General features: G+C 45.4%; 1 protein-coding gene across 3 annotated transcripts in view; it reads right to left on the bottom strand.

Annotated features, from left to right (window-relative positions):
* EXTL3 (exostosin like glycosyltransferase 3) overlaps nt 1-12,555 on the bottom strand; it is a 287,801-nt gene that overhangs the window by 119,491 nt on the left and 155,755 nt on the right. For all 3 annotated transcript variants that reach the window (XM_060754687.2, XM_060754686.2, XM_060754688.2), the window contains exon 3: nt 8,990-9,099. The gene's annotated coding sequence lies outside the window, so the exon portion shown is untranslated. The remainder of the gene's footprint in view (nt 1-8,989; nt 9,100-12,555) is intronic.

The following is a 12,555-nucleotide window of genomic DNA, read 5'->3' as shown; positions in this document are numbered from 1 at the left end:
CCCTGACTTTCCTTCTACGCTGCAGAGACACAGATACCATCCCACAATTTCTCGCAGCCAAAAGGATTTTCAACATATAAACCCATTTTCCTACTTCCAACAGACCTCACTACCTCTGAGGATGCTTGCCATAGATGCAAGCGAAACGTCAGGAGAAAATGCCTCTAGAACATGGCCATATAGCCCGGAAAAACTACAACAACCCTTGTCAAAGGCCTTTCTGAAATCCATGCTACATCCACAGCATCCCCTTTACTTCCAAAGTTTGTGACTCTATCATAAAAAGAGTTAAGGTTAGTCTGACATGACCTGTTCTTCAGAAACCTATGTTGACTTTTGGTGAGCATGGCATTCCTTTCTACATGTTTGCAGACTGTCTGGTTATTTGTCTATTCTAGAATCTTTCCTGGTATGGATGCCAGGCTGGCTGGGTGGAGATTGTTTGGGTTTCTTTTTTGAAGATGGGGACAGCACTTGCTTCTCTCTGTCTGATTTGAAGCTCAGAAAACCAGCCCTGGCACTTGCTGTCTCTCCATACTGACTGCCGTATGACTCACATTTTGGAGATGGATGTCGTATCGAACCGCATCCAAGTAAAAGTGAGGAGCTGGTGCAATTTCTCACAGTGTGTTGTTGCTTTTCCCAGAGGTAATGGCGGCTGTCTCACTTTGTGACATGTTCTTCATATCAACACATAATTTATCCTTCCATTTCCTTTCCCAGATGATGAAACTGATGGATGATATCAATGCATGCATGCAAATCTGACTGACAGATTTTAAAGAAATCAATTTGTGGAAAGCGGGAAGGCTCGGCAAGGAGAACGATGCCTCTTTCTCAAAACATGCATTGAGCTGACACTGTATAAAACCAAATCAAACTCCCAAATATGGAAATCAGGCCCACTACTGTCTACTCTCGATAGCAGCCATAGCCTCCAGAGATGCCTCATGGGTCATTCCTAGCACCTGCTACCTGAGATTTTGCTCTTCTAACCAACCAACCAGCAGGACTGAAGACCGACAGGTCGCAGGTTCGAATCCGGGGAGAGGCGGATGAGCTCCCTCTGTCAGCTCCAGCTCCCCAAGCGGGGACATGAGAGAAGCCTCCCACAAGGATGATAAAAACATCAGATCATCCAGGTGTCCCCTGGGCAACGTCCTTACAGACGGACAATTCTCTCACACCAGAAGTGACTTGCAGTTTCTCAAGTCGCTCCTGGCATGACAAAAAAAAACCAAAAACCAACCACTTCCAGGAAGAAATTCCAATAAATCCAGCTGTTGATTAAAACAATGCTACTTATAATGGTGGTTTATAGATTACTGCCAGTCCCCAAGCTATTGGCTGCCACAGAATAATCTATAATCAATGGGCACAAATATGGTGCTAGTTCTTGGCACGTGAGTGGGAAATAATTCTGTTCAATTGTTTCTGACACATTTAGATGCCCAAGACTGGATCATTATAGATTTAATGAACTTCTAGAGATCAATGAACTGTTTCCTGACTCTTACATACTGATTAGATAATGTTTGAGGGTCAGGACATTCGTAGATATACTGAGATACATGTTTATAAAGATACTAGCTACCTCCAGCCATGCACTGCTGTGGCCCAGTCTGTCTATATGAGTTTTGTGTGTGTATGTATGTGTATATAGGTGGTTTTGTGAATGCATTGTAATGTTGGGTGTGTTTTTTTTTGCTTTTTAAGTCTCTTATGCTGTGTTTTTCAGTGTTTTTGTGAGTGACAGTCACTCGTTGGCCTGATAAGTGTATTGTGTCCAAATTTGGTGTCAATTCGTCCAGTGGTTTTTGAGTTATGTTAATCCCACAAACAAACATTATATCTTTATTTATATAGATTTATACAGATTGTCCTTCCAACTCTATTGGAATTATTGCCTAGATTATGGCAACAAGAATGATTGACAACTGGGAAATAGAGGGAGAAAACGTGGAGGCAGTGACAGACTTTGTATTTCTATGCTCAAAGATTATTGCAGACGCAGACTGCAGCCAGGAAATCAGGAGACGTTTACTTCTTGGGAGGAGAGCAATGTCCAATCTCAATAAAATAGTGAAGAGTAGAGACATCACATAGTAAAAGCAATGATATTCCCTGTAGTAATCTACGGATGTGAAAGCTGGACCTTAGGGAAGGCCGAGCGAAGGACAATAGATGCTTTTGAACTGTGGTGGTGGAGGAAAGTTCTGAGAGTGCCTTGGACTGCGAGAAGATCCAACCAGTCCATCCTCCAGGAAATAAAGCCCAACTGCTCATTGGAGGAAAGGACAAGGACAGTAGAGACAAAGTTGAAGTACTTTGGTCACATCATGAGAAGAAAGGAAAGCTTAGAGAAGACAATGATGCTGGGGAAAATGGAAGGAAAAAGGAAGAGGGGGCAACCAAGGGCAAGATGGATGGATGGCATCCTTGAAGTGACTGGATTGACCTTGAAGGAGCTGGGGGTGGTGACGGCCGACAGGGAGCTCTAGAGTGAGCTGGTCCATGAGGTCATGAAGAGTCAGAAACGATTGAACAAATGAACAACAAACAAACAATTCTATTGTACGGACTATTTACAAATGTCACTCTTGACTTCTGGAAGAATTCCATCAGAGTTGTATTTGAAAAATCCTGCAAATCTCTTAGGAAGAAGACAGTGGACAAACATCAACGTTCTGGAAGAAGAAGCAACGGCCACTAGCACTGAAGTGATGATCCACCATCCACTTGTCTTAGCCATGTTGGCTGAATGTCCAATTATTCTCTCCCAAAGCAGTTACTTTATTATCAGCTCAAGAACAGAAAATGGAATGATGATGGACACCAAATGAGATTGAAAGATGGGCTTAAGGCTGACCTTTAAAAATGTTGCATAAATAGTGAAAACTGGGAAGCCCTGGTCCTTGAGCATTGGAACTGGAGGTCAGCTCTTACCAACACTGCTATAGATTTTGAAGAGGCACAAAGGGAGCTATGTACCAAGAGGAAGGCACACCAAGCCAACCATTGTCAGGACCAATGTCCTTCTGGAAACTGATGTCCTCACTGTGAACGAACATGCAGATCAAGAACAGGTCTCTACAGTCACCTACAGACCTACCACGAAGACCTGGTCCTTGAGCATTGGAACTGGAGGTCAGCTCTTACCAACCCTGCTATAGATTTTGAAGAGGCACAAAGGGAGCTATGTACCAAGAGGAAGGCACATCAAGCCAACCATTGTCAGGACCAATGTCCTTCTGGAAACTGATGTCCTCACTGTGAACGAACATGCAGATCAAGAACAGGTCTCTACAGTCACCTACAGACCTACCACGAAGACCTGGTCCTTGAGCATTGGAACTGGAGGTCAGCTCTTACCAACCCTGCTATAGATTTTGAAGAGGCACAAAGGGAGCTATGTACCAAGAGGAAGGCACATCAAGCCAACCATTGTCAGGACCAATGTCCTTCTGGAAACGGATGTCCTCACTGTGAACGAACATGTAGATCAAGAACAGGTCTCTACAGTCACCTACAGACCTACCACGAAGACCTGGTCCTTGAGCATTGGAACTGGAGGTCAGCTCTTACCAACCCTGCTATAGATTTTGAAAAGGCACAAAGGGAGCTATGTGCCAAGAGGAAGGCACATCAAGCCAACTATTGTCAAGACCAACGTCCTTCTGGAAATCGATGTCTTCACTGTGAACGAACATGCAGATCAAGAACAGGTCTCTACAGTCACTTACAGACCCACCACCAGGAGCTATACTTGGAAGGCAATCATACTCAACAACAAGTGGTAGCCTATGATAATGTTTCCTGACACAACCAGCCAAAGAAACCTTCCAAATTAGGTAGTTCCTTTCCAGATTACTTTCTTGCCCTTCCTATCTATGAGGAACACACTGCTGAATATTTGTTCAGCCACCCATGACCAGATGGACAGCTCTGTCTCTTCAACCGACATGAAGAGCTCAGTGGAGGTGATGCTGAACCACTCCAAAGCTTGAAAGCCAGCCAACGCCGTTCCTTCCGCAAGGACAATTTCCCCAAAGAGCAGTAAACTAGCAGATGAAGAGCAGCAGACGCAAATTAACCAGTGCACCTAGGTCTCCTGCCCCTGTGAGAATCGTAAAATGTGCTAATGCGTCAGAGCAGGGGCTAAATTATGCATTGAGGTTCCTGCCAAGTGCTGTCAGAAGGGTTTTTATCACAAAAGTGAAAGAAGACTTTTAAAAAGATCCCAACACAGCATATTTGAATCATATCTAGAGAGTGAAGGGCACCTTGGCGGGAGCTTTTCATCTACGTCCTTGCATCCATCGCTGACTCTGCCGTGGATCAGGTCCAACTCCTCGTGTGTATCTGCTTTCAAGACATCTGTTGATTTATGGCAACCCCATGAGTTCCACAGGGTTTTCTAGGGCGATACTCAAGGGACCGTTTTGTGCCTTCCTCTGAAATGTAGCCCACAGAACCTAGCATTTGTATTGTCGAAGGCTTTCATGGCTGGAATCACAAGGTTCTTGTGGGTTTTTTCGGGCTATATGGCCATGTTCTAGAGGCATTTCTCCTGACGTTTCGCCTGCATCTATGGCAAGCATCCTCAGAGGTAGTGAGGATGCTACCTCTGAGGATGCTTGCCATAGCTGCAGGCGAAACGTCAGGAGAAATGCCTCTAGAACATGGCTCTATAGACCGAAAAAACCCACAAGAACCTAACCTAGCATTTGTTCGAGGCCTCTCATCTAACCAGGACTGACCCTACTTAGCTTCCAAGACCAGCTAGGATCGGATGACTTTAGTGCAGGCAATGTCCTTGCAGACAGCCAATTCTCTCACACCAGAAGCGATTTGTAGTTTCTCAAGTCACTCCTGACATGATTTTTTTCCAAATGTTAGATAGTGAGAAGGCTTTGGGGACTCATGAGGAGTCCTTCAGGAGCCAGAGACATGAGATCTCATTGCAAGACATGAGGGAGCATGTCTTGCATTGTGATGCGGCTCAAATCTGCAACTTAATTCTGCATATGGTGAGCAAATCACAAGGAATCCAACACAAAAAATACCCCGAAGAGGTCCATTCAAGAGTGGCACGAGCTGCAACAGATCCCCCACACTCTGGGTTTCGGCTCTTGGCTTTCACGAGATGCTTTTTGTCCTTCCTAAAGACAACCACATTATGAAACGCTTATTTCAAGGCAGTTCAGCTGCTGGAGCCAAGCCAGCTGACAATGTCAGTTCAAAAGCAAGAAGGAGCATTTATTGCTGTGTTACGCCTCCCCAGCAACACATTAAGTGCTTAAATGTAAAACGCCAGCCAACGCAACAGCAACTTAAAGCGAAGAAAAGCTGTGCAAAGCTCACCTTCGTAGCCAAAGGCATGTTCCTCTGTTTTTACTTTCTGAACTTTCCTTCCCCGCTCCTTTTTCCCCCCTCCTCCTCAAGTTCCTTTGAGCCGACCGCAATCTGGCCTCAAAGCAGAAAATCTTTTGAAATGGGAAAGCGCCCGCGCCTCCTGGGAGCCCGGCTTCAAGGCATCTTGAGCATTGAAAAAAACGGATGTAGTCTTTTGGTGGGAAAAGCACAGGATATGCAAGGATTTTAGCACAACATGGCTCGGGAGCATTGAAAGGGAACTTTTGTGACTCTGGGACAAAGGGAGAAGAGGGCTGTTCGTCATCAGGCCCCCAGTCCTGAGCAGGAAACCAGTTTGTCCATCTGCTGCCTTCTGGAAAGGCGATGCACCCACTTCGAAAACTTGGCCCAATTGTGTCGATGCATCACCTCATTTCTGTGCACTTCACGAGTGAAAAGGAAAGGTGTGAACAGACTCCAATGTTCACACCTTTGACAATCTTGACAACTCTTAGATTTTTGTGCTGCGAGAGTAAGGCCCAAACTGGTCCTAGATATGCAGAGGCATGCGTAAGACCAGTTGGCCCCAGCAATTCCAAGAATGTGGCCCACAAGACCTACCCCAAATTGGGCTGTGGCCTGAGCTATTTGGTTAGACCACACCTGGAATATTGTGTCCAATTCTGGGCACCACAATTCAAGAGAGATATTGACAAGCTGGAATGTGTCCAGAAGAGGGCGACTAAAATGATCAAGGGTCTGGAGAACAAGCCCTATGAGGAGCGGCTTAAAGAGCTGGGCATGTTTAGCCTGAAGAAGAGAAGGCTGAGAGGAGATATGATGATAGCCATGTATAAATATGTGAGAGGAAGCCACAGAGAGGAGGGAGCAAGCTTGTTTTCTGCTTCCCTGGAGACTAGGACGCAATGGAAGAATGGCTTCAAACTACAAGAGAAGAGATTCCATCTGAACATGAGGAAGAACTTCCTGACTGTGAGAGCCGTTCAGCAGTGGAACTCTCTGCCCCGGGGTGTGTGGTGGATGCTCCTTCTTTGGAAGCTTTTAAACAGAGGCTGGATGGCCATCTGTCAGGGGTGCTTTGAATGCAACATTCCTGCTTCTTGGCAGAATGGGGTTGGACTGGATGGCCCATAAGGTCTCTTCCAACTCTTTGATTCTATGATTCCGTGCACTTCACGAGTGACAAGGGAAGGCATGAACAGACTCCAAGGAAAGCAAAGAGATCTTGAAAGCTCTTGGATTCTTGTGCTGCGAGAGTAAGGCCCAAACTGGTCTTATACGTAAGACCAGTTGGCCCCAGCAATTGCAAGAATGTGGCCCACAAGACCAACCCCAAATTGGACTGTGGCCTGAGCTATGAATGTTTCCTCACTCATCTTCAACTGCCTTGGGAACAGGAATGTTTGGGAAATGTGATTTTTTTCAGCTTAGGGAATACCGCATCTCCGAGGAGGAGCTGAGGAGCCTTCTAACCAAGGGGAAAGATGAAGGGGCAAAAGCTGGGTTGCAATTAAACATTAAAAAAAACGAAGATTATGGCAACAAGAATGACTGACAACTGGGAAATAGAGGGAGAAATTGTGGAGGCCGTGACAGACTTTGTATTTCTAGGTGCAAAGATGACTGCAGATGCAGACTGTGGCCAGGAAATCAGAAGACGCTTCCTTCTTGGGAAGAGAGCAACGACCAATCTCGATAAAATAGTGAAGAGTGGAGACATCACACTGGCAACGAAGAGCCACATACTTAAAGCAATGGTATTCCTCATAGTAACCTATGGATGTGAGAGCTGGACCATAAGGAAGGCTGAGCGAAGAAAGAGATGCTTTTGAACTGTGGTGTTGGAGGAAAATGCTGAGAGTGCCTTGGACTGTGAGAAAATCCAACCAGTCCATAATTCAGGAAATAAAGCCCAACTGCTCACTAGAGGGAAGGAGATTAGAGGCCAAGACAAAGTACTTTGGCCACATCATGAGAAGAAAGGAAAGCTTAGAGAAGACAATGATGCTGGGGGAAATGGAAGGAAAAAGGAAGAGCGACCAACCAAAGGCAAAATGGATGGATGGGATCCTTGAAGTGACTGGCTTGACTCTGAAGGAGCTGGGGGTGGCCACAGCTGACAGGGAGCTCTGGCCTGGGCTGGTCCAGGAAGTCACAAAGAGTCGGAAGTGACTGAACAAATGAATAAAGAACAGCATTTCTCATACTTTGTGAATAGAACAAAGTTTATGCAGTGAATCGTCAAAAAGCAAAGCTTCCCTATCTCAGCCACTTGTGTGGACAATAACTGTGAACAACTCTGAGTCCCCTTTGGAGTTGAAAAGGACGGTATACAAATATTGCAAATAAATAAATAAATGGGTTGTTGTAGATTTTTTCAGGTTATATGGCCATGTTCCAGAGGCATTCTCTCCTGATGTTTCACCTGCATCTATGGCAAGGATCCTCAGAGGTCACTACCTCTGAGGATGCTTGCCATAGATGCAGGCGAAACGTCAGGAGAGAATGCCTCTGGAACATGGCCATATAGCTCGAAAAAACCTACAACAACCTAGTGATTCCGGCCATGAAAACCTTTGACAATACAAATAAATAAACAACTGCACCAACAAACAAATCACAGAATCTTAAAAGGGTTGGAAGGGACCTTTATTGGCACAGCGGGTTAAACTGCTGAGATGCTGAAGCTGCTGACCAAAAGTCAGCGGTTCAAATCCAGGGAGCGGGGTGAGCTCCTGCTGTTAGCCCCAGCTTCTGCCAACTCAGCAGTTCGGAAACATGCAAATGTGAGTAGATCAATAGGTACTGCTCTGGCAGGAAGGTAACAGTGCTCCATCCTTGGAGGTGTCTAAGGACAACACCGGCTCTTCAGCATAGAAATAGAGATAAGCACCACTCCCCAGAGTTGGACACAACCAGACTTAATGTCAGGGGGAAACCAGTCTGACCCCCTGCCGTGCAGAAGGACACAGCAGAAGCTCTCCTAAAAGATGTACATCCAATCTCTGTTTTTTGTCTTCCAAGTCAAGGTATGTTGGCACAACTCAGGGATGAAAAACTACTCTCAGGACAGAATAATCTCATATGAAGCATGAGGTGCAACCCTGAAGATATAAGCAAGGCGGCATTCCAGTGGCCGGTCAGTTCAGCTACTCCCATCCCAAGCACCTGCTTCCCAATGCAGCTGCTCATCCCAGCTGCCACGCTCCCTCATCATACAGTGCATGCTTTTATGTGTATGCACGCAATATGCAGAACTATGTCCTTTCACCAACGGCAGCAGAGAGAGGAAAAAATATAGAAAAAATATTTTGGTGAGTGGTGGTCACTGAAATATTACTACTTTACTCCATGAACACCAGAGGCACTCCAAATGGCCAGCTATTAGTCAAAGGACACTTAATCAACTACCAAGCTTGAAAACTTTGTGTTCTGTTTGTTTGTTAGTTTAAAAATGCAATACAAGTGTTTGGTTTGCTCCTGACATGATAAATAAATAAATAACTCCATAAATTTGATTTTTCCCATATGCCCAGGAACTTTTGCTGCTCCTCTCCCCAATCACTGGTCAGACCAATTATTATTATCATTAACTTTCGTTCTCGCACATTACCTCTTCACGTTCTTCTCTTGGACTCTGGCCTGCAGAGCAGCGTCATTGCGTTGGCGAATTCCCCTCCGCGGCTTCTCTGGAGGGAACGCCAATCACTAGAAGCTCGACTCCTGTTTAAAGCACAAAAAGAAAGAAAAAAGAGGGAAGCTTGCTTAGATACAGATCAGAAGCTTTCAGCAAGTACGGGCTGTGTCTGAGCGTGCTGGCTGGAAAGGAGCCCAGCAGTCCTCCCATCATTGAAGGGGGAAAGCAGAGCCTGGAATGCCGAGAAAGAGTCCGAGAGGGGTGTACTCCTCCAAGCTAGACAACGCCTGGATAAAACTCCCTAAAAGAAATCAGGCACACAATTTTCCCTCATCTGTACCTGATCCCTTCGTATTTATTTATGTATTTATTTCTGGTACTTCTACCCCACCCTTCTCAACCCCCGGAGGGGGACTCAGGGCTGCTTACAAAAAGGCAGGATTCGATGCCTACACAAGATATACATACATACAAAACAGCAGTTAAAACAATTAGCGAATTAAAATAATCAGTACATAACACAATCAGTAAAACTAATCTCATGTTCAGCGTTCAGAGTTCCATAGTTCCATTCCGTTTAGTCAATTCCTGTCCATCGTCAAGTCCTTTCTTTAGCTGCCAGAATGTCCAAATGCCTGGTCCCAAATCCAAGTTTTCATTTTTTTTCCTAAAGGAAAGAAGGGATGTCGCTGATCTAATTTCCCCAGGGAGTGAATTCCACAGGTGAGGGGCCACCACTGAGAAGGCCCTGCTTCTCGTCCCCGCCAATCTCACTTGTGATAGAGGCGGAGTCGAGAGCAGGGCCTCCCCAGAAGATCTTAGACTCCAAGGTGGAACATAGAGGGAGATCCGTTCGGACAGATACACTGGGCCAGAACTGTATAGGGCAATATTTCTCAACCTTCCTAATGCCGTGACCCCTTAATACACTTTCTAATGTTGTGGTGACCCCCAATCATAACATTATTTTCATTGCTGCTTCATAACAGTAATTTTGCTGCTGTTATGAACTGTAATGTAAATATCCAATATGCAGGATGTATTTTCATTCACTGGACCAAATTTGGCACAAATACCCAAAATACCCAAATTTGAATACTACTGGGATTGGGCGCGGGATTGATTATGTCATTTGGGAGTTGTAGTTGCTTTCATTTATAGTTCGCCTACAATCGAAGAGCATTCTTAACTTCACCAATGATGGAATTGAACCAAACTTGGCACACAGAACTCCCATGATCAACAGAAAATACTGGAAGGGTATGATGGGCATTGACCTTGAGTTTTGGCATTGTAGTTCACCTACATCCAGACAGCACTGGGGACTCAAACAATGATGGATCTGGACCAAACTTGGCACACATACTCAATATGCCCAAGTGTGAACACTGGTGGCATTTCGGGAAAATAGACATTGACAGTTGGGAGTTGTAGTTGCTGGGATTTATAGTTCACCTACAATCAAAGAGCATTCTGAACCACATCAATGATAGAATTGGACCAAACTTCCCATGCAGAATCCCCATGACCAACCGAAAATACTGTGTTTTCTGATGTTCTTTGGTGACCCCTCTGACACCTCCTCGCGACCCCCCTTGGGGGTCCCGACCCCCAGGTTGAGAACCACTGGTATAGGGTTTTGTAGGTCAAAACCAGCACTTTGAATTGTGCTCGGAATTGGATCGGCAGCCAGTGGAGCTGACACAACAGGGGAGTGGTATGCTCCCTGTACGCCGCTCCGGTGAACAGTCTGGCTGCCTCCCGCTGGACTAGTGGGAGTTTCCGAACACTCTTCAAAGGCAACCCCACATAGAGTGCGTTGCAGTAATCTAACCGGGATGTAACAAGAGTGTATGCCAAGGAACCTGACACCAGACCTTCTGACACCAGGCCTCTCACATACTGAGGTCTACTAACTCTGAGGCCTACCTCACACTGAGGCCTACCTCACACTGAGGTCTACTAACATTGAGGCCTACCTCACACTCCCTACAATTTCAGTGCCCAGAATTGGACACAGTGTGATTCCAGATGTGGTCTGACCAAGGTAGAATAGAGGAGTAGCATGACTGGATCTAGACACTAGACTCCTATTGATGCAGGCCAAAAAGGAGCTGGGCATGTTTAGCCTGAAGAAGAGAAGGCCGAGAGGAGATATGTATAAATATGTGAGAGGAAGCCACAGGGAGGAGGGAGCAGGCTTGTTTTCTGCTTCCCTGGAGACTAGGACACAAAACAATGGCTTCAAACTACAAGGTCTCTTCCAACTCTTTGATTCTATGAAAATCCCATTGCCTTTTTGTTGTCTCATTGCATTTTTGGCTCATGTTCCCCTTCCTCCCCACGAGGACTCCAAGATCTTTTCCACACATCCTGCTGTCAAGTCATGTATCGTCACCTATTCTCTATCTTTGCATTCCATTTTTTTTCTGCCCAAGTGGAGTTTCTTGCATTTGTCCCTGTTGAACTTCATTTTGTTAGTTTTGGCCAATCATCTCTCTAATCTGTGAAGATCATTTTGAATTCTGCTCCTGACTTCTGGAGTATTGGCTGTCCAGAACAATTTGGTCCCGTCTGCAAACTCGATGATCATGCCTTCTAACCCTTCATCTAAGAGCAACTATAAATTGTGATGGATCACCTTGTTGAAATGAGATGGAGAGGAACAAGAATAGTTATATAACCCCACCACACGACAAGATGTATCCTCCCTAGCAAATTTCTGAAAAGTTAAAGATTTTCTAGGTCTTCCAGAGTGACACTATGGCAACTTCTGAGGGAAGTCGTTCATTTCAATAGGGTTCACTATTACCCACAGTTTTCTATTTCCACAGTGACTTTGGGAATGTATCCCACAGGAAATAGGGTTCATTCTATAATGCAGAAAAGGTGGACACAAGGGTTAGGATCTGCCAAAGAGCCCAACAATCTGCTTCAAAAGCAAACAACACACCATTTGGAGCCATGGAGAAGAAGAACAAAAAAGTTCTGGACCACCTGAACAGCATCCACCCAAACATCCAATTCATCATGGAAAAAGAAAATGAAGGAAAACTGCCTTTTCTAGATGTCCTAGTCATCCGCAACCCAGATCAACAATTGGGTCACACAATTTTCAGAAAACCTACACACATGAATAGATGTTGTTGTTGTTCATTCGTTCAGTCGATTCCGACTGTTCGTGACATCATGGACCAGCCCACACCAGAGCTCCCTGTTGGCCGTCACCACCCCCAGCTCATTCAAGGTCAATCCAGTCATGTCAAGAATCCCATCCATCCATCTTGCCCTTGTTCGGCCCCTCTTCCTTTTTTCTTCCATTTCCCCCAGCATAGATACTTACATAAAAACTCCAACCATCACCCAAGTCAAAAAAGAAGCACCATGAAAGCCCTGGCAGATTGTGCAAAAAGAATCTGCGAACCCCACCTCCTCCAAGGGGAACTGAACTACCTAAACTGGGCTTTACAGGGCAATGGAGACTCTACCTCAGACATCAGAAGAGCTGCAAGACCAAGAACAAGCCACGAGAGTCAAGACAA

The sequence above is a fragment of the Anolis sagrei genome, chromosome 1, assembly GCF_037176765.1.
Source record: "Anolis sagrei isolate rAnoSag1 chromosome 1, rAnoSag1.mat, whole genome shotgun sequence".
Lineage (NCBI taxonomy): Eukaryota > Metazoa > Chordata > Lepidosauria > Squamata > Dactyloidae > Anolis > Anolis sagrei.
This window is presented reverse-complemented; position numbering and strand designations above follow the sequence as displayed.